At 36.1% G+C, this 19,244-nt stretch overlaps 1 protein-coding gene across 6 annotated transcripts in view; it reads right to left on the bottom strand.

Annotated features, from left to right (window-relative positions):
- Positions 1–19,244, bottom strand: part of LOC150108380 (dual serine/threonine and tyrosine protein kinase-like) — a 261,870-nt gene that overhangs the window by 112,219 nt on the left and 130,407 nt on the right. The window lies entirely within an intron of this gene.

Genomic DNA, 19,244 nt, shown 5'->3' with positions numbered 1-19,244 from the left:
TATTGGAGAAAAAAAAATAGAGAATAGGTGGTTCCAATACTCGGAATGAACATAGTGAAACAAATCGTACATCCAAATACTATACTATTCAAACCTATATAAACTTCTGTATAACAAACAGATAACATCTGTACAAATGATAAGAAAAAGAAAAACCTGCATTTAGTGACTTTAACATGTTCATGCCGAGCAGCATCCACTTGTGTAGAAACTAGCTTTACCATATGCCTTGCACTCGGTCAAGTTCCTAAGGAGTGGAAGGAGGGCATGGTTGTGCCACTTCATAAAGGAGGTGATCGAACTCAAGCATCAAACTATAGGCCTATCTGTGTGTGGTGTTATGGTTAAGTTGATGGAGAAGCTTGTGAGAACTAGAATCCAGAGTTGGGTTGACAACAATGGTATTATCTTTGATAGACAGCATGGATTTGCTAAAGGGTGGTCATGTTTTAGTAATCTACTTACTTATTACAATAAAGTGACTGCTTCCTTGGACAGAGGAGAAGGATACACAGTAATATACTTGGATTTCACAAAGGCTTTTGATAGAGTACCTCATGATAAGTTGACAGTCAAACTAGAGCAGATGAGGTTGGATATTAGATTAGTGCATTGGATTGGAGACTGGCTATCTGATAGGTATCAACAAGTTGTGTATGGGGGAGTGATAACCAGGAAAAGGAAAGTCACTAGTGGAGTGCCTCAGGGGTCTGTTTTAGGGCCACTGCTGTTTAATGTGTATATTAATGAAGATTTGGATGGAGATATTCAGTTGTTTGCCATTCACTCAATCTATTCAAGTCTTCTAGTAAGGCCACATCTCCTCTACTCTTCATAGTTCATCCCAATTTTGCATCATCTGCAAATAACTGAATATCCCCATCCAAATGTTAATATGCAACAATGATATATTAGGTTACTGCACCCAAGTTGACATTTGACTAGAGAGATATTTTTCTGTCTGGTAAGCCAGTACAAAATTTTTAAGTTCTTGCTAAAAAGAGAGGAGTAATCTGTTAATATTTCTCTTGAAGAAATATGGATTCTTAGTGGAAATACTGAAAGAAAACTGCTCAAAAGAGTAATCTGTTTCAATAAATTTTCTGTTGAAGTGTACACGATGATGACTAATTGCTGCTTTTACTTTTGCAGATTCCGAAAAAGTGGAGGACTTAACGATGCTAGGTCAGCTAAACAGCACCAATGGAAGTATCTATAGAAGGCATAAATAGAGGAGAAAAAAATTGTGTGATCTAACATGCAGTGAAACACTGAGAAATTCACCTCCTCTGAAAAGAATTTAAAAAAGATTTTAAGAATAAAACTCCAAACGTAAGAACTGTATTCTAAGCCATAATTCTAAACACTTTATTATTATTATTGAGTCAAAGGATTCATTACAAGAAGTTCATACTGTCCCATGCAAAAGGATCATCAAGTCATGCTTTAAACCCACACACACACAGTTTCAACACTCACCATACTCTCAGACAATGAATTCCATTCACTCTCCATGCAAAGAATTTGCTTATCATTCCCTTTCTCACACCCTTCTTATACAGCTTCCAGGTATGGCCTCTTTTTCTACCCTTGAAATATCCTCTACTCTATGAAATGTTTCATAGAGTAGAGGAGACAATCAATCCACATTAATCTGGTAACACCACCAACTTATGTCTCAATCATATCCTCACTCCTATTCATAACGCTCTGTAACTTGCATTCCCTTAATCTGTTCTCAAATGCCATATTCCATAGACCAGAAACCAACTTAGTGACCCTTCTCTCGAACCTCTTTAATATATCCTCATCCCCTTGAATACCAGGCGACCAAATCTGCACATAGTAGTCTATATGCAGCCTGATAAAGGCCTTACACAAAGGAACCCATAGCCTCTTTACTTCTGCATGTCAATATCCTCCTCATTCTTGACATAATCTGTTGTGATGCTCTTACAATTTTAGCAGCCCCTTGTTTGTCTCAGTTGCTCTGCAGTCTGGAGATACATTACTGTGCTCTTACTGAAATACCCACACCTTTGTCAATGCACTTTTAGACTATTCCTCCCTCCCCCAACCCAAAAAAGACATGCCAAAATTCTATCTCCACACCTATTCTTTCCCATCCCAACAATAACTATTGTTTTAAAATCAAAAATAAGTATTCTTTGCTTAAAATGCTATTCTTCCAAACATGGTGTTTGTGTAGGTTTTCAAATATTATTAACACTACTAGTCCAAAAAATCTGTTTACAGTACTAGAGTTTTGCATGTACTCATTCATTCTCCTCTCAATCAACATGTAATTAGCACAGTACTAAGGAATTAAAGAAAAGAAATAACAGTCTTTATATGATGTGATTTGGAACTGCATTCTTGTATAGTGACACCATTCATTATCCTTCATTTATACTGGAAACATAATTTTGTTTTATGCTAAGGTAACTTGGGGATGCCAAGGACTGTATTCTTATAAGCTCTCACCTTATGAAACTTTTCAGTTTCTACAAACATTCAGCTTTGAAATAATGTCGGGTTTATTATACACTCTGCCTATGTAATTTTAGATCACCAAAATGAAGCCTTTTGGCTCTTTCTTTGGTAATCATATTTACACACCGACCAAAAGTTCACTTATGTCAGAGAAAATTAAGAGTTCGAAATTTCAGAGAAAATAGATTTCTCTGACATTTCGATTTCCTTAGTACTGAATGAGAGTTTTTGCTCTCTTAAGGTTTCTGCCTGGTCTTTGAAGAAAAACCAACCAGTTTAAAACACCTGTCAGGCCAGTGAAACCTTTACCAAATGGATTAATAAAAAGCAAACATATGGATGCTTGGGCAGTGCCCATGTCTTAAGTAGTCCAAGCCAAGGCAACTCACGGATGCAGAGGATTGTATTCTCTGAAGCTCTCAGGTCAACTTACAAAACTTTCATAGTTTCTACAAACATTCAGCTTTGAAATAATGTTGAATTTAATATCCACTCAGCCTATGTAATAATTTTGTTTTGCCTAATATGTATTGTGCCATTCTAATGGTCCTATTAGAATCTAAATTGAGATGACCCAATAAATTTTCAGAGTTTGACAGCAAAATATAATTACAGTATTTGAATTATTTGGCTAACATAAATTGTCCAATTATAACAGGAAAAAAGAAGAAAAACACGGTTTTCTCCTTTGTCTTGAATATAAAGCGGGAAATCACTTAGTGTAAGCTAAGGCATTCGTCATCTGTTATAGTATCTACTTAGGCTAAGGAAAACAATATTGGAGCCTCCGATATTGTTTAGATACATAGAGTATCTACTTTTCCTGCTGTCAACATTTATCACTCCCACAAGAGCATTCATTATTTTCACAGAACAATCTTGTCTATGATAAATTTAAGAAATGTAATTTATTATCCAAAGAACACTGAGTAGCAGTACTTTTATACTGAGTTTGTTCAAAGTGTTTATGAAACATCAACCAGTTATTGACTTATGTAATATGGTTAGTGCAAGGGCAACTACAACCATATTCTGCTATGCCAAAAATTGCAGCAGTACAGAGTAAAAATAAACAACTTTTGTTTTAAATAATACTCCCCCTCCAAACACACATACACGAGGCCACAAAATCTATAACATTACAGTGCTATGTGTAAACAAGCGGTCAAGGAGAAAGAAAGAATATATCAAGTTTCTTGAAAAGATGAGGGTTGTATTTATTGGAAAAAAATATGGGAAGGGCTGTTACAAAGAACATTCACAGATAGAATGAAAAAGAAGATGAAAAGTGGGTTTAATATCTTTGGAGTCGAACTGCATGGATATGAAACAGTTGTCACTTTTATGTTCTTACACAATTAGAGGAAAACATGGAAATGGTTATGGCCAGTTTGATGGAGCAATACCCAAGAAGTTCTGATTAAAAAAGAGGCATCATGCCAAATCAGAGCACTTATGAGAAACTAACTGGAAGAAATCTGTGCAAGAGGGGTCACCTATTAGGCATACTGCTCATCTGTATACAATCAAAACTTCTAGGGAGGTTTTGGATGCATCACCCAACCCCACATGTAAGAACAATATTCTATGCTCAATATTCATCAATCTGCACTCCATACTGTCAAAACTCTCCTACATTTTTCTCTTAGTTGATAAATGTGTATAAGGAAAGTTGTGTATGAATGTGTATAAATCCATTATAATAAATTATGAAGACAACTACTATTTTAGAGTAATAACTTCAATTTAATATAAATTGAAGTTATTACTCCAAAATAATCAACTGACATTTTGACTTTCATATCATGGTCATAGTAAACTAAAGTCACACTAATTTGGTCAGGTATTAACACTGGTCTAACCTAATCTTCTGATGGAAAAAAAAAAAAAAAACTACATAAGCTAGAGATTACTAACAGATAAATTAAAATACTAAAGTTAGGCTAGAGATTACTCAGAAACAAATTTGAACAGAAACAATATTGGAGGCGGCCAAGATATTATTATTACATCATATGAGGCCTGATACAATGCCATCATAACCTCTTTATTTCTGCATGTCAGGGTCCTCTACATCATTGTCATTATCCAATGTGACATCTTCACACCTTGTGTAAAGTGGTCCCCGAATTTCAGGTCCCTATCCACCACCACTCCCAGATCTATCATTTCCTTTACTTCCTTTCAAATTCCACACAAAGTGTATTCTTTGCATCCCATTGTTGCTTACCAAATCTTACACCACTTTGCAACACAGAACTGACAGTTCGACTTACCTGCTCATTCATGTCATCCTGTAAGGCCATAATATCTGTCCTTACAGCTGAGGACTCTGCATTGCACTTCCCAATTTTACATCTGCAAACAGCTGCATATCACCAGTTAAACCCATCCCAATTTAATTAATATACAATTGAACAACAATAACCACAAAAGTGACCCCTGTGGCAACACTACTAGTGACCTTCCTTTTTTGGGATACTGCATTCCCATATACTTTCTGATACCTATCTGATGGCCAGTCACCACTCCAACTCAGAAGTCTGTTATCCAATCTCATTCATTTCAATTTATTTAACAGCTTGCCATGTGGTAGTCTATCAAAAGCTTTTGCAAAATCTAAGTATACTGTATATGCATATCCCTTGTCCAAGACATTTGTCACCTTGTTATAATGCATAAGTTAGTAAAACATGATCTTCCTTTAACAAACCTATGCTGACAACCACAGAGAATACTGCTGTTATCAGCCCATTTCTGTATCCTAGTTCTCACCAATCTCTAGTACCATCACCACAACTCCAGATATACAGATTGGTCTATGATTTGTAGCCACAGTCTTATCACCACTGTTAGTGGAACAATTTTACCTTCTTTCCACTCTCTTGGAACCTGTGCTGTTGTAAGCCTCTTATTAAACAGGCATGCCAATGCTACTGCCAATTCCCTTAAGGTAATATGTCATCAAATTCTATCGCTTTATGGACATCAAGTTTATTTATTTCTTCATATGCCTCCTGCTCCCTCACATTTAAGCCATCCTCTATGTCCCCAACACTTGAGTTTTCTCATAATTTCACCCTGATGAGGATGAAACATCCTTCTAAATTGATCACTGAATACCTCAACAATGTCTTCTGCAGCAGTTACCATTCTACCATTTTCATCCATTAACATCATCTTACCATAATACTTTCTTCTACTTGTTACATATCTAAAACACTAGGATTTTTCTTGACCTGATTTGTTAATTTCTACTCATACTGCACTTTTGTTTTCCTTACTGAGTCACTCTCCTGGTGTGTTCTTTATACTCTTTATGTAACTGATTATTACCATTATTCATCTTGTATTGCCTCCAAAGTGCCTTCCAGATTTCATGCTTAATCCTCTCAATTCATCCATTTTACATCTACCTTATTCAGTCTTTTAAACTTCTGAATACATTCACACGTTGATGCTGTTATGTATTTCTTTGTCAATTCCCAAGCAGCATTTATTTCCTTACTGTTCAACTCCTCATTCCATGTTATAGCTCCAGGCTATCTCCTAAGCTTATCATAATCACCAGCCTTGTACTTCTACATATATCCTTTCCTCATAGAAGTCTGCATATGGCTAGTCACAACCCCAGGTGATCACTTCATAATCATTCTCACCAACTGAAGGAAACTGCAAAACCTGACTCACAATTACATCATCCTCTAATGAGATGATCAGACCTAAAATTCCTGATCCTCATGTGCCCTCCTATACATGCTGCCTGAGACAGTCTCTCGAGAACTCAAATTTGTTTTCTTTATTACCAAATGCTATCTCTTCATTCCAATCTATACAACCATAATTAAAATCACCCATAATAATCACCCTTCCTTTGTTAGCAAAGGAAGGATGATTATTAACAACAACAAACAACACTAATCCAAGTTGTTTATAATTATTATTATTATACCCTCCATGGAGTCGACAGACTCATCCTGGGAGGTTCATTCAACTGACAACACATTTATCATATAGAATCTTAGTCCTTAACACTCATTGCATTAACAACACATTCTGATAATGCATTCCATTCACTGACATTCCTCCATGTAAAAATTTACTCCTCGCACCTTTCTTCACCACACTTTTACATAACTTCCAGGAATGACCTCTGGTTCTTCCCCCTTTCACCTTCTACTCTTTTTATAATCCCCTCTGGATTAATCTGATAAAATCCTCTCACTAACTTAATGTCTCTATTATATCACCTCTCTTACTCCTATCCACCAAACTCTGCAATCCATATCTCTTCAACCTCTCTCCACAGCCAGCATTCCAAACTCCTGATACTGTCTTAGTCACTCGTCTTTGGACCCTCTCCAATGTCTCCACATTGAAAACCAAGTGGCCAGATCTGAGCACAAGTCCAAGTCTGACCAGCACCTTATACAGAGGCACAATCACTTCCTTATCCTTGCATGTTAGAGTACTTCTTATCATAGCAGCAATATGATGTGCAACCCTAGCAATATGCCCCTCTAAACTTCAGTCTGCTGTCAACCATCACTCCCAAATCTCTAATCTCATCCACTTCCTGCAGTACGGCACTATTGATATAGTACACAGCCTTATATTTCTGCACTCCAAAATGCAACACCTTGCAGTTATTGATATTAAAACCACAACCCCACTCTTTTGTCCAAGTAAAAAGTCTATTCAGATCTTCCTGAAGGGATTCAGCATCAGCAGTGCTACTTATAATTCTTCCTACCAACTTTGCATCATCAGCAAATAACTGAAGATCCCCAGTCAGTCCACACAATATATCATTTACAAACAAGTTAAACAGCAGGTGGTCCAAGAACAAAACCGTGGGGCATGGCACCAGTTATCCTTCTTTTTTGAGACACTGCTCCATTATACACAACCTTTTTTTTTTTTATGTTGGGTCCATATACGAGAGGTTGGCTGGTCAACCTATAGTATGTTAGTACCGTATATGGGTGACCTGCTGGTACCATTCAGAGCGCTAATCCATCTAACCAATATACTGTCTATTCCCATCCTCTGCAGCTTGTACACTAACTTATCATGTAATAATCTATCAAATGCTTTTGCAAAGTCTAAGAATATCACTGTATATGATTCTCCCTTATCTAACACACTCGTCACCTTATCATAAAATGCAAGTAAATTACTGAAACAGGACCTACCCTTTACAAATCCATGCTGACCTTCATAAAGAATGCTATGTCTATCAACCCAATTCTGTATTCTATTCTTTACTAATCTCTCTCCAACATCTTGACCACACATCCCTTTATACATTTCTTCATTGCCACTCTCCACATTCTCTGGCCTATAGCAACATCCAATTAAATATGTCTAACTGTAATCCTCCAACTCACACTACACTGCTTCAAAACCATTGCCACTATTTCTCTCTTTCATGTCTACCTTATGTGGATATAATTCCCCTTCTATCATCAGCAGCACTTTCTATCCTCACGAAAAACACTGTACTCTTTCATTTCTATTCTCATTAGGATATTATCTTCACTCAACCATGTTCCAATTATTCCAATGATTTTGGAGAGAATAAACTCCTCTCCCTTATTTCTGACACTCCTAGCAGTTATAAATAAACACAGCAGTTCACTTTTAGGTCTATAACCAGTCATACCCAAGCCACTTGCTGATTGTAAATTTCCCCACCACACCTGCCCTTGTTCAATAACTATTATAACCATTTATCACATATATCTAATCAGTTTCAACTATATGAAATAAGAGCTGAAAGTGAACAGCTGTGCTTATTTATCACTAGAGTCCTAGTGAGAGTTTGCTGAAGAACTTAAAACAGAAGTTATATTGGTTGAATGTGTACCATCCATAGTCTTGGGATTTTTAGGCTATTATTATTATATTAGGATGGTTGATCAAAATTTCAAAGGCATCCTTAAATTTGCATTTATACCAAGTTTTTGTACAATGTAAGGAACAGGTTCCTTTCCAATCCTTTTGGTGCAGGGTATTAAGAGCATGATCAGAGAAGCCTGATTTATCAAACTTGTTAAATTTGATGTGCCATTTGTACAGACTGAAATTGTGTATTCAATTTCACCAATATAAGGTAAGTTTCATCTAAACTGGATTTTATATATCACTGTAATCTAAATTATTTGCATTTTTAAGTGTAGTTTGTGAAGAATTTTATTGATAGTAATTTTTCTATAGTCACTGCTTATAAATATATTGCTAATAATTTGTAATTCTTGCTCATCAGAGCAAACTTTTATAGCTCTGTTTTTAAAGGTGTTAATGATTCCATGTTTTTGTGAAGGGGGTGGTAAGAGTTTGCATGTATTGGTCAGTATGTGTGAACTTGAAGTAGACAGTGAAGCAGAGACTGCCTGAGGGAGGGCATGCAACAATATACCCAGAAAAGGAACCGAGTTTTGGTTTTCAGTTTTATTGTAAATTGTGTTTGTTTTGTTTGTTCAGGTGGCTGAGGAAGATGTTTAAGATTTAGCAGCTGTGTGGCCAGGTAACAAAAACAACATCAACATACTCTTATCTAAGCTAAACTGTAGGTTTAAAGTAAAGGAATCTAGGGCACATTGCTCAAAAGCTTTCATATAAAAGTTGGCAATAGGATGGGGGAACAGTGGTGAGACCATGGCTGTATACTTTCGTTTTTGTAGGTAAAAATTATTTTGCCACACAAAGTAACCAGAATATAGTATGTTGGTAAAGAGCCATAAAATCAGGTAGAATTTATTCTGTAAGAGCAGCTCCAATTTTGGTTGAAAATTGAGCAATATGTTGCACTATATGTAAAAAAATTGCTGAACAGATTAGTGTAAAAAACAATAAGGCAACTCCAATAAGCTAGTGCAGAGTTACAATGATTATCATACTTGCATCATACAAATTTGTGCCAAACATTCACAATTTCTTATAAATATTCCAATTGTAATTTTCATAAAATTGTGTTGTTTGATATTGTCTAATATATTTCCATGTAATAATAAACAGTTTTGTAATAATGTTTTGTTACTTATTTTAATTATTTACTTTAGAAACATATTATTATGCAATTGGGTGCAAAAAGGGTAGCTCCAAATTTTGAAAATTCATCCAGCTATGAGGAAAGGGGATTTTACTTTAATAATTATGCTCCAATGTGTATTCATATGTATATTACATGTTGGAAAAATGTTTCAACTAAATCTAAAAATATTTTTTTGGAATAATTTTTACTTAATTTCCAAAAGTTGATAAAGTTGGAGCTTACCCCTTCTTGTTGCAAAGTCTTCAATTGTGACATTGACTAGGACATTTGGAAAAGGGAAGAAATGCCAAAACAGACTAATAAATCATCTTTGTCAAAAGTATCATGTTTTTAATTTTGTTTATGAAGTGTTGCATTTTTTGATATAGGAAAGCAGAGGCGTAGTGAGGCTATGGCCAATGTGGCCCCAACCATAGGTGCAAAATTGAGATTTTTAACTGCAAAATATATTATTAAAAACATTTTTAAAAAAATTGAAAATGATAGAGACAAAAATATTTTTGAGATATTTTTATATTTTTGATAATTTGCAAAAATACGGCAGTTATTAATTATCTAATATTTGCGCGTAAAATATCTTTGTAAAACACCTCCCACCGTTCCGTGCATCTTGTGATGAATTTTATTTCAAGTAATGATAAATGAATGACTCAGCCATGTTAAAATTGGTGTGTATGGTAATTTAAAATAAAAGGTGTTAATGAATAGCAAAAATTTGTTTTAAAAAATTCAACTTCTATAAATTGAAAATAATTTTTAGAGTTTAAATTCTAATAACCATTATAAACTCTTAATAATTTTAATAACTATGTATATCATTTTAAAATTACAATAAAATAAAATTTTTATTTTTTTCAATAAATTTTATGGCATTATGTACATTCTAATTTTAACTATCTTTTTAGGCAACCCATATTGAAATGTTCCATAGGGGAAAAAAAAGTCAGGTTGGGATTTCAAGAAAGAACAAGAGAGGAAACAATTAGAGCTAAGGAGACAATCAAATGCACTTAATCAATGGTTTAAAATATTAAATGAAGAAGCAGAAACGTTGCAAGCCAGTCCAGGCGATGAACGTGCTGAAGTTAGGACAAATGAAGATGCATCTATTAGTGTTTTGTTCAAAAAAGAAACAGAAAAATTGCAAGATATTCCAGAAGAGGATGATATCAGCATTAGTACAATTGAAAGTACATCTGCTTGTCTCTCAAGCAAAAAATTGGTAGAATTTTTTGCTTGAAAGCCAGTCCAATACATGTACATGTTAGAACACAAACCAATGTTCTAACATTTACAGAATTTGTCGAAGACAATTTGGGTTTCAATGATCCTACACATTGGAATGTAAATTCTGCTAATTTTAGAATGCTACTTGTACTTCATGGTCCTGAATATAAAAATTGTAACATTTATCCAACTTAGGACAGTCATTCATTTTCTAATAAATGGATGTACAGAAAATTACCAAATGGTGAGAAACAATATAGAGAGTGGCTATTTTATTGCAAAGCTAAAAATAGTTTATATTGTTTTCGATGTTTACTATTTTCTAAAAATTCATCATCTTTATTTAGTAAACTAGAATTAGAATTTTCAAAATAGAAACAATTAAATCCATGAATTCCAAATCATGAATCATCAACAGATCACATTAATAGTTATACGAGCTGGAAAATTTTTGAAAAAAAATTTGAAAAGTAAATCCGGCAGCCTAAACAACAATTTAGAAAAACAATTATTATTATTATTATTATTCAGGCCTCCATGGAGTCAAAAGACTCATCGTGGGAGGTCCTTCCTAAGAACATAAAGTCTGTCAAGACTCATCGAGGGGAGGTCCCCCCTAAGAAACACAAAGTCTATCATACCACTCCTTAAATTCATTGGCCGTTCTCGCTCTCACCACTCCATCAGGCAATGCATTCCACGGTTCAACCACCCTCCATGCAAAGAAACCACTCCTCACAGTTTCCTTTTGTAACTTCCAGGGATGGCCTCTTGTCATCACTCCTTCCTGCTGTTCAACCAAGCGAAAGAACTCCCCAGTGTCAACCCTGTAACCACCTCTCAACAGTTTAAAAGTCTCAATCATATCACCTCTCCTTCTTCTATCCACCAAACTCTGCAGTCCACATTCCCTCAGCCAAGCCTCATAACAAAATTGTACAGTCCTGAAACCATCTCTGTCATCCACCTTTGTACCCTTTCCACAGTTAATTTATCCCCTTCAAATCCTGGGGACCAATTCTGAGAACAATAGTTTAAGTGTGGTCTGATCAGAGACTTATACAACGGAATAACCCTTTAATCTCTGCAGGTCAGTGTCCTTCTCATAATTGCAGCAATCCTCTGTGTTACCTTCACCACCTTTGCAATATGTCCCCTAAATTTCAGGTTTCTATCAATCATCAACCCCAGATCTCTTGTCTCCCCTACTTCCTCCAGTATAACTCCTCCCATAGAGTATGCAGCATCCCATCGATGTTTCCCAAACCTCAAGAACTTGCATTTTGCTGCATTAAACTGACACCCCCATTCATTTGCCCATCTATCTAGCTTATTCAAATCCTGTTGCAGGGCTACCACATCTGCACTATTACTAATAATCCTTCCCAGCTTCCTCCAGTATAACTCCTCCCATAGAGTATGCAGCATCCCATCGATGTTTCCCAAACCTCAAGAACTTACATTTTGCTGCATTAAACTGACACCCCCCCATTCATTTGCCCATCTATCTAGCTTATTCAAATCCTGTTGCAGGGCTACCGCATCTGCACTATTACTAATAATCCTTCCCAGCTTCGCATCATCTGCAAACAACTGAATATCCCCTTGCAATGTCATTGATATTGCAAGGGGATATTCAGGTTAAACAATATAGGTCCTAGTACTGAGCCCTGTGGGACCCCACTTGTAACCCTCTGCCACCTTGAAACTGCTCCACCATACACAACTCTCTGATACCTATCAGACAGCCAATCCTGAATCCAGTTCACCAATCTGACATCCAGACCCATGTGCTCCAACTTAAATATCAGCTTATCATGTGGCACCCTGTCAAATGCCTTCGCTAAGTCTAAAAAAATTGCAGTATATGCCTTTCCCTCATCTAATGTTCTTGTAACTTTATTATAAAAGGCTAGCATATTGCTAAAACAAGAACGCTCTTTCACAAATCCATGTAGACTCTCACAGATAACATTACCCTCATCTGTCCAATGCTGTATTTGGTCCCTCACTACTTTCTCCAAGATCTTAACAACTACTGATGACATACAGACTGGCCTATAATTAGACACTTCCAGTCTGTTACCACCCTTATGCAATGGAACTATCTTACCTTCCTTCCATTCTCTGGGCACCTTTCCTGCAGCCAGACTTTCTTTGAAAAGCCAGGTTAAAGGCACTGTCAGTTCCCTAGCACATTCTCTCAAAACTCGTGGTGAAATACCATCCAGTCCCAAAGCTTTACTGACATCCAGAGTACTCAGTATCTGAAACACACTCTCTTCCTGTACCTCTAAACCTCGAACCAGCCCCATCCCTCTAGCATTAAAACTGACTCCTCTAGGATGAAATACTCCAATAAAGTGTTCATTGAACAATTCCACTATGTCCTCTGCATCAGTCACTCTATTCCCATTTTTATCCCACAATATCATTCTTCCACAGTCATTTCTCCTCCTACTGGCTACATAGCTAAAAAATTCCCTAGGATTTTCTTTGGATCTTAGGGCCAATCTCCTCTCATATTCCAGTTTCGCTTTCCTTACCACACTAGTCACTCTTCTGGCCTGTGTCTTATATTCTTCATCCATCTTCTCTTCACCTGTCTCCTTATATCTCTTCCATAGCCTCTTTTTCGCATGCAATTCCTGTTTAATATTGTTTGTCATCCACTTTACTCCAAATTGTGTCCTCTTGTTCACTCGTGATATACAACTTACCATCGTTGCTATATTCTTTCACAATTTCCCACGCACTAATGCCCGGCCTTCCAATTCCTCCCTCCATGAAACTTCCCGAAGATGACGTCTAAGACTATTATAATCACCTGCTTTATAATTCCACATAAGTTCCCATCTCTTTGATACTCCTGCATGTCTATTCATTTTCCAAGTCAAAACCATATGGTCACTCTCTCCAACTGGTGGGAGAGAGATGTCATCTCAGTTATTATCAACTCTTCTGATGCTATAACCAAATCCAAAACTCTTGAACCTCTTGTTCCCTCTGTTACATGTTGCCTAAGACATTTGTCCCTCAAGAATTCTAGAAATTCCATTTCCCTATTGCTACATGCATCTTCCTCTCTCCAATTTATACTACTGTAGTTAAAATCTCCCATAACAATCATTCTTCTTGCACTTGCCAAACTTAACTGTCTAAACATCTCCTAGTCCCCATCCTCTGTGCTCCTGGGTCTGTAGCAACACCCCACTAAATATCCTGTGTTGCCTACCTCTATAGTTTGCCCAACGTTTGTAGGTCCCTGCTTCACATCTTTCCAAGAATAGTCGATTCATGCTGAAGGGGAGAAAGAAATGAAGGATGTCCGAATTGGTCGCCAATATGCGAAATCACGTGCTTTATAGGTAAAATTTTCCAACTGTTATACAAGCAACATAGTTAACTACAATAATCATAAAAGAGAAGTTAATTTTCCGACCGGTAATAGTAAACAATTCATCCCACAATACGGAATGATTACCCTATTATCGGAATGGATTCTCCTTTTTCTGAGATGCGCAGAAGTGTCGAAGGATCTCTAATCAGTGGGCGAACTATGCCTCACACCATATGCTCTCAAAATCATTTGTCTCACTTCCTTCCAAAGTCTCCACTCTTAGAGAACATAGGTCGTCACTTATCATAAGCAGTACCCCCACCACCACCATGCTTTCCCCTCCCATCCTTATGAAAAATGCTGTACCCAGCGACTTCTATTCCTGTTATTATATCCCCTTCTGTCAACCACGTCTCAGTGATCCCAATAACTTTTGGCCAGGCTGATGCTATCTGCGTCACCAATTCCTCTCCCTTATTCCGGATACTCCTAGCATTAGTATAAAGCATATAAATACCATTGCTTCTATACCCAGCATTATCTCCCCTAGACTCCACTCGGCTCAGTGTTACCTGATGTCGTCTCCCTTCTCCCAAGTATCCATTCCCACAAGAGGCCACTCCTGCACTGAAGAAATAGAAAAATGGCGACATATTCTTAGAATTATTTTAAAACGTTTAATGCTTTGCGCAACTAACAATTTGCCTTTAAGAGGAAGTATTGAGAATGATGATAACGGTGTTGAAAATTCGAAAAAAGGACTTTTCCTTAATCTAATACAACTTATCAGTAATTACAATTCTACTTTAAAACTTACTCTAAGTGAAAGAACCAAAAAAATAAGTATCATATTTAAGTCCTCAAATTCAAAATGAATTTTTAATTTTACTAGCTCCCGAATTAAGAAATAATATTATAAGGGATGTTAAAACTGTGAAGTATTACAGTATAATAGTAGACAGTACACCAGATGTTGCACATAAAGAACAAATTTGCTAGATAATACGTTATGTGAAAATTACCAACAAAACTGTTATTATTGAAGAAAAATTTTCCGATTTTATTTCTTTGATGGAAAAGACAGGAGAGAAACTTGCTAATGAAATTTTAAACAAATTAAACGAAGACGGACTTGATGTTAAAGATTTACGGGGGCAAAGTTATGATAATGCAGCAAATATGTCAGGCAAATACAATGGTATGCAGGCTTTCATAATGAAAATTAATAATCTAGCTACTTTTGCACCCTGTGCTGTACATTCGCTTAATCCTGTTGGAGTTAAAGCTGCAAATAATAACTTAGAAATGATAAATTTTTTTGGAATAATTCAAAAAGTATTTCATTTTTTTGTTTTTTCAACTCAAAAATGGGAAAAAATAACATCTACATTAAAAATAACTTTAAAAGGTCATAGTGACACACGATGATGTACTAAATTAAATTGTGTATCTGCACTAAAAACACAATTTAAAGAGGTATTAAATATTATTTCTGATATATCGTACGATCCATCTTTTGGTGCAGATAGTATTAGTGGTGCAAAAGGACTTTTGTTTCATCTTAAGTCTTATAAATTTGTTTTTATTCTGTTTATGTGAGAAAAAATATTGATACAGATAAATACAGTAAATTTACAATTGCAAACAAGAGACCAAGATATTTGTCAAATATCCATTCTTTTGAATGGATTAGAAAATTATTTTAAAGATTTCATAAACAATGGTTTTCAAGCGATTAGCATGGAGTGCCAGCAAAAGTGTCAAGAGCTACATATTGAACCTAAAATGACTGAAAAACGGAAAAAGAAGGTTAAAATTGTTGTCAGGTGAATCAAATAATTCGAATATGATTATTACTGCTGAACAAGAACTAAATCTATTATTTTTAGAAGTTGTCGACATGCAACTTACCGACCGCTTTGAGAGCATTCATACAATATCGTCGCTCTTTTCTTTCATAATGGGAAAAGGTTTAGTTTCATTAATAAAATCTTCCAAAGTTAATGAATCATTAACTTTAGAAGACTTGACAAAAGCTGCCAAAGATTGTTGCATTGACAAATTAGATGCTTTATGCTTAATAAATGAGTTAGTGTGTTTTAAAAATCAAGCACAAGTTTTATTTACTGATTTGGAAAATATGTATCACTTTGAAATTTTGCAGGGCATTGTAAATTACGAATTATGTGAATCTTACCCTAACATAGTAATATTATTACGTTTAATACTTACTTTACCGGTAACAATTGCTTCAGAGAACACAGTTTTAGTAAATTAAAAATTATAAAAAATTATTTAAGATCAAAAATGAGTCAGGAACGTCTGACCAATTTAAGTATTTTATCAATAGAATCTGAAATGTTTTGTGAAGCAAATTTCAACAATGTAATTGATAATTTTGCTCAAATAAAAGCTCAGAAAATAAAATTATTGCAAAAATGTGTTATTGTATTGAAATAAAAAGTATAAAAATATCTGAGTTTTTTTTTTTTTTTTTTTAGAATGGCACAATTTTCTTTCCTGGCCACAGGAGCCAAAATTCCTCACTACATCTTTGTAGGAACGGAATGACCTATCAACTCCTCGAGTGTTGATGCTAGTTTCTTGGCTAGGTGATATTAGGGCTCTCTATACCTTCCAATTCCCACCCAATATTACAGCTCTTTGCCCACATATTGGTTACTTTGTGTGGCAAAATAATTTTTACCTGCAAAAAGAAGGCACAGTTTTTGTGATGAATAGTCCAATTCCTTTTTTTTATTTGAAGAACTTTTCTACACACACACACACACAAACACAGCAACAAACTTTTTTTTCAAAATATCAACTTCTACCACTTTAAATTCTGTCTGGTGACCGTGTAGCCCTGCCACTTGCTTCCACAGCACCAAACTGTCTAAAGAGTGACCTATATAGGTTTGATTCTCGTCAACAACCAGAGGAACTAATTTTCTAGGCCTTTCTTCAGTAAGTTCCCCAAGTTATTATTACGGGTATCTCCATGGAGTCAGTAGACTCATCACAGGAGACCCAAACTAGCAAAACAATATCTACCATATCTCTTTTTGAATTCATTTACAGATGAAGAACACACAACTGAGTCTGGCAATGAATTCCACTCATTCACCACCCTCCAGGTGAAAAACCTTGTTCTCACACCCTTGTTAACCACACTTTCCTTTAATTTCCAGGGATGACATATTGTTCTTCCATCACTATCAGCTGCATAAAATGTTCTTCCATCACATTTGATGCAGCTGAAACATTTCCCCAATCTTATAAAAACCTTTTAGTAATTTAAATGTCTATCATATCCCCTCTTCTCCACCTATCAACCAACCTCTGTAATCCACAAGCTCTCAATCTATCAAATGCAGGGAGCATTTTTTACATCACTCACCAACCTAGTCACTCTCCTCTGAACCCTCTCCACAACCTCCTCACCTCCAAGGAATCCAGGCAACCAGACCTGAGTACAGTAATCCAAATGTGGAAGTATCAACACTTTATAAAGGGGAATAATAACGTCTTTATCTCTGGATGCTAGTGTGTTCCTCACTAACCACATAATCCTATGTGTAATCTTAGACACCTTAGCAATGTATCTCCTGAACTTCCAATTCTCACATCAGTTATTGCTACATGTACAGAGATATCCTCACTTGGGTGAAAGACTTTTGAAAAGTGATCACTCAGTAACTCGACTATTACATTTGAATTTGTCACCACAATACCATCTGCACCCACTAAAGTTATCCTTCCGAAGTCATTGTTCCTTTTACTTGCCACATAGCAGAAGAACTCTTTGGGATTACCCTTGATCTCATTGGCTAAGGGCTTCTCATAATCTGATTTAGCTTTTCTTACTATGCTGGTAACCTTCCTAGCTTGAGCCTTATACTGCTCATGGGTGTACTGATCGCCTTTCTCCTTGTACATTCTCCATAACATTTTCGTTTTTTGCAGATCAAGCTTGATACTACTGCTCATCCATCTAACGCCTAACTTGTTTGTCTTCCTGACCATGGAGACATAATCTGATATTGCTTTCCTCAGATCCCCGCTGATTTTATCCCATGCACTGCCAACATCTTTCCCCTGCAATATGTTCTGTCATGGGACTGCTGCAAGCTCACTCCGAAGCTTGTTATAATTGCCTAACCTGTAGTTCCGTATATACCCTTCTTAACAGAAAAATACACAAATTTTGCAACCTCCCAAGTTAATACCACATGATCGCTCTCACCAACTGGAGATAATGAGGACACCTTACTTATGCATATATCCTCTGAACCAATGACCAGGGCCAACACTCTCACACCACGTGTCCCTTCAGTTATGTGCTGTTTCAAGTAATTATCTCGCAGAAGATGTATGAACTCCATTTCCTTTTTGCCATGTGATATTTCCTCCTTCCAACTGATATCATCATAATTAAAATCCCCCATAATAATCACTAAACCTGCACTCATTGCACTAATTTGCTGATGCATGAACTCAATATTCCTCCCTGTACCCCTGGCCTACAGCAGCAACCAACTTTATATTTGGTTGCGTTGGTCACTATTTCACACCAGACTGCCTCAAATGAACTCTCGTTCACATGTCTATCATCTTGATATACTACTTTCTTTGGCTGCAACACATCAGCTATCATCAACAGTACTCCTCCCCCTGTTCTATCTTCTCTATCCTCCCTGAAAACACTGTACCCATCACATCCAATTCCAGTCACCACATCTTCTGCTGATAGCCAAGTTTCACTAATACCTACAACTTTTGGTGAGATTGCACTGACTAATGCCAAATATTCCTCTCTCTCTCTTATTTTGAATGCTTCTTGCATTGGTATACAAAATTTGCAGATTCCCTTTAGTTCTTGTACAGGCTTTAGAACTGATATACTTATCACTAATTTCAGTAGTCCCATGCCAATTTTTATCCCCTCTATTCTGCAATTTATTCTGTGAATAAGGATCAACAAATATACAATCACTGCTAAAGTTTCTCTCTCTTACACTCAACCTTTTCAATTTTAGTTTCCTGCCCAATTACTTCAATTTGTTCAGAAAACAGTAACTTCTTCAATCGCTTATGACCTTCCATGTTCACATGCAACCCATCTCT

Source organism: Typopeltis vanoorti, chromosome 3, assembly GCF_054136105.1.
Source record: "Typopeltis vanoorti isolate ZY-2024b chromosome 3, IOZ_Tvanoo_1.0, whole genome shotgun sequence".
Taxonomy (NCBI): Eukaryota; Metazoa; Arthropoda; class Arachnida; order Uropygi; family Thelyphonidae; genus Typopeltis; species Typopeltis vanoorti.
This window is presented reverse-complemented; position numbering and strand designations above follow the sequence as displayed.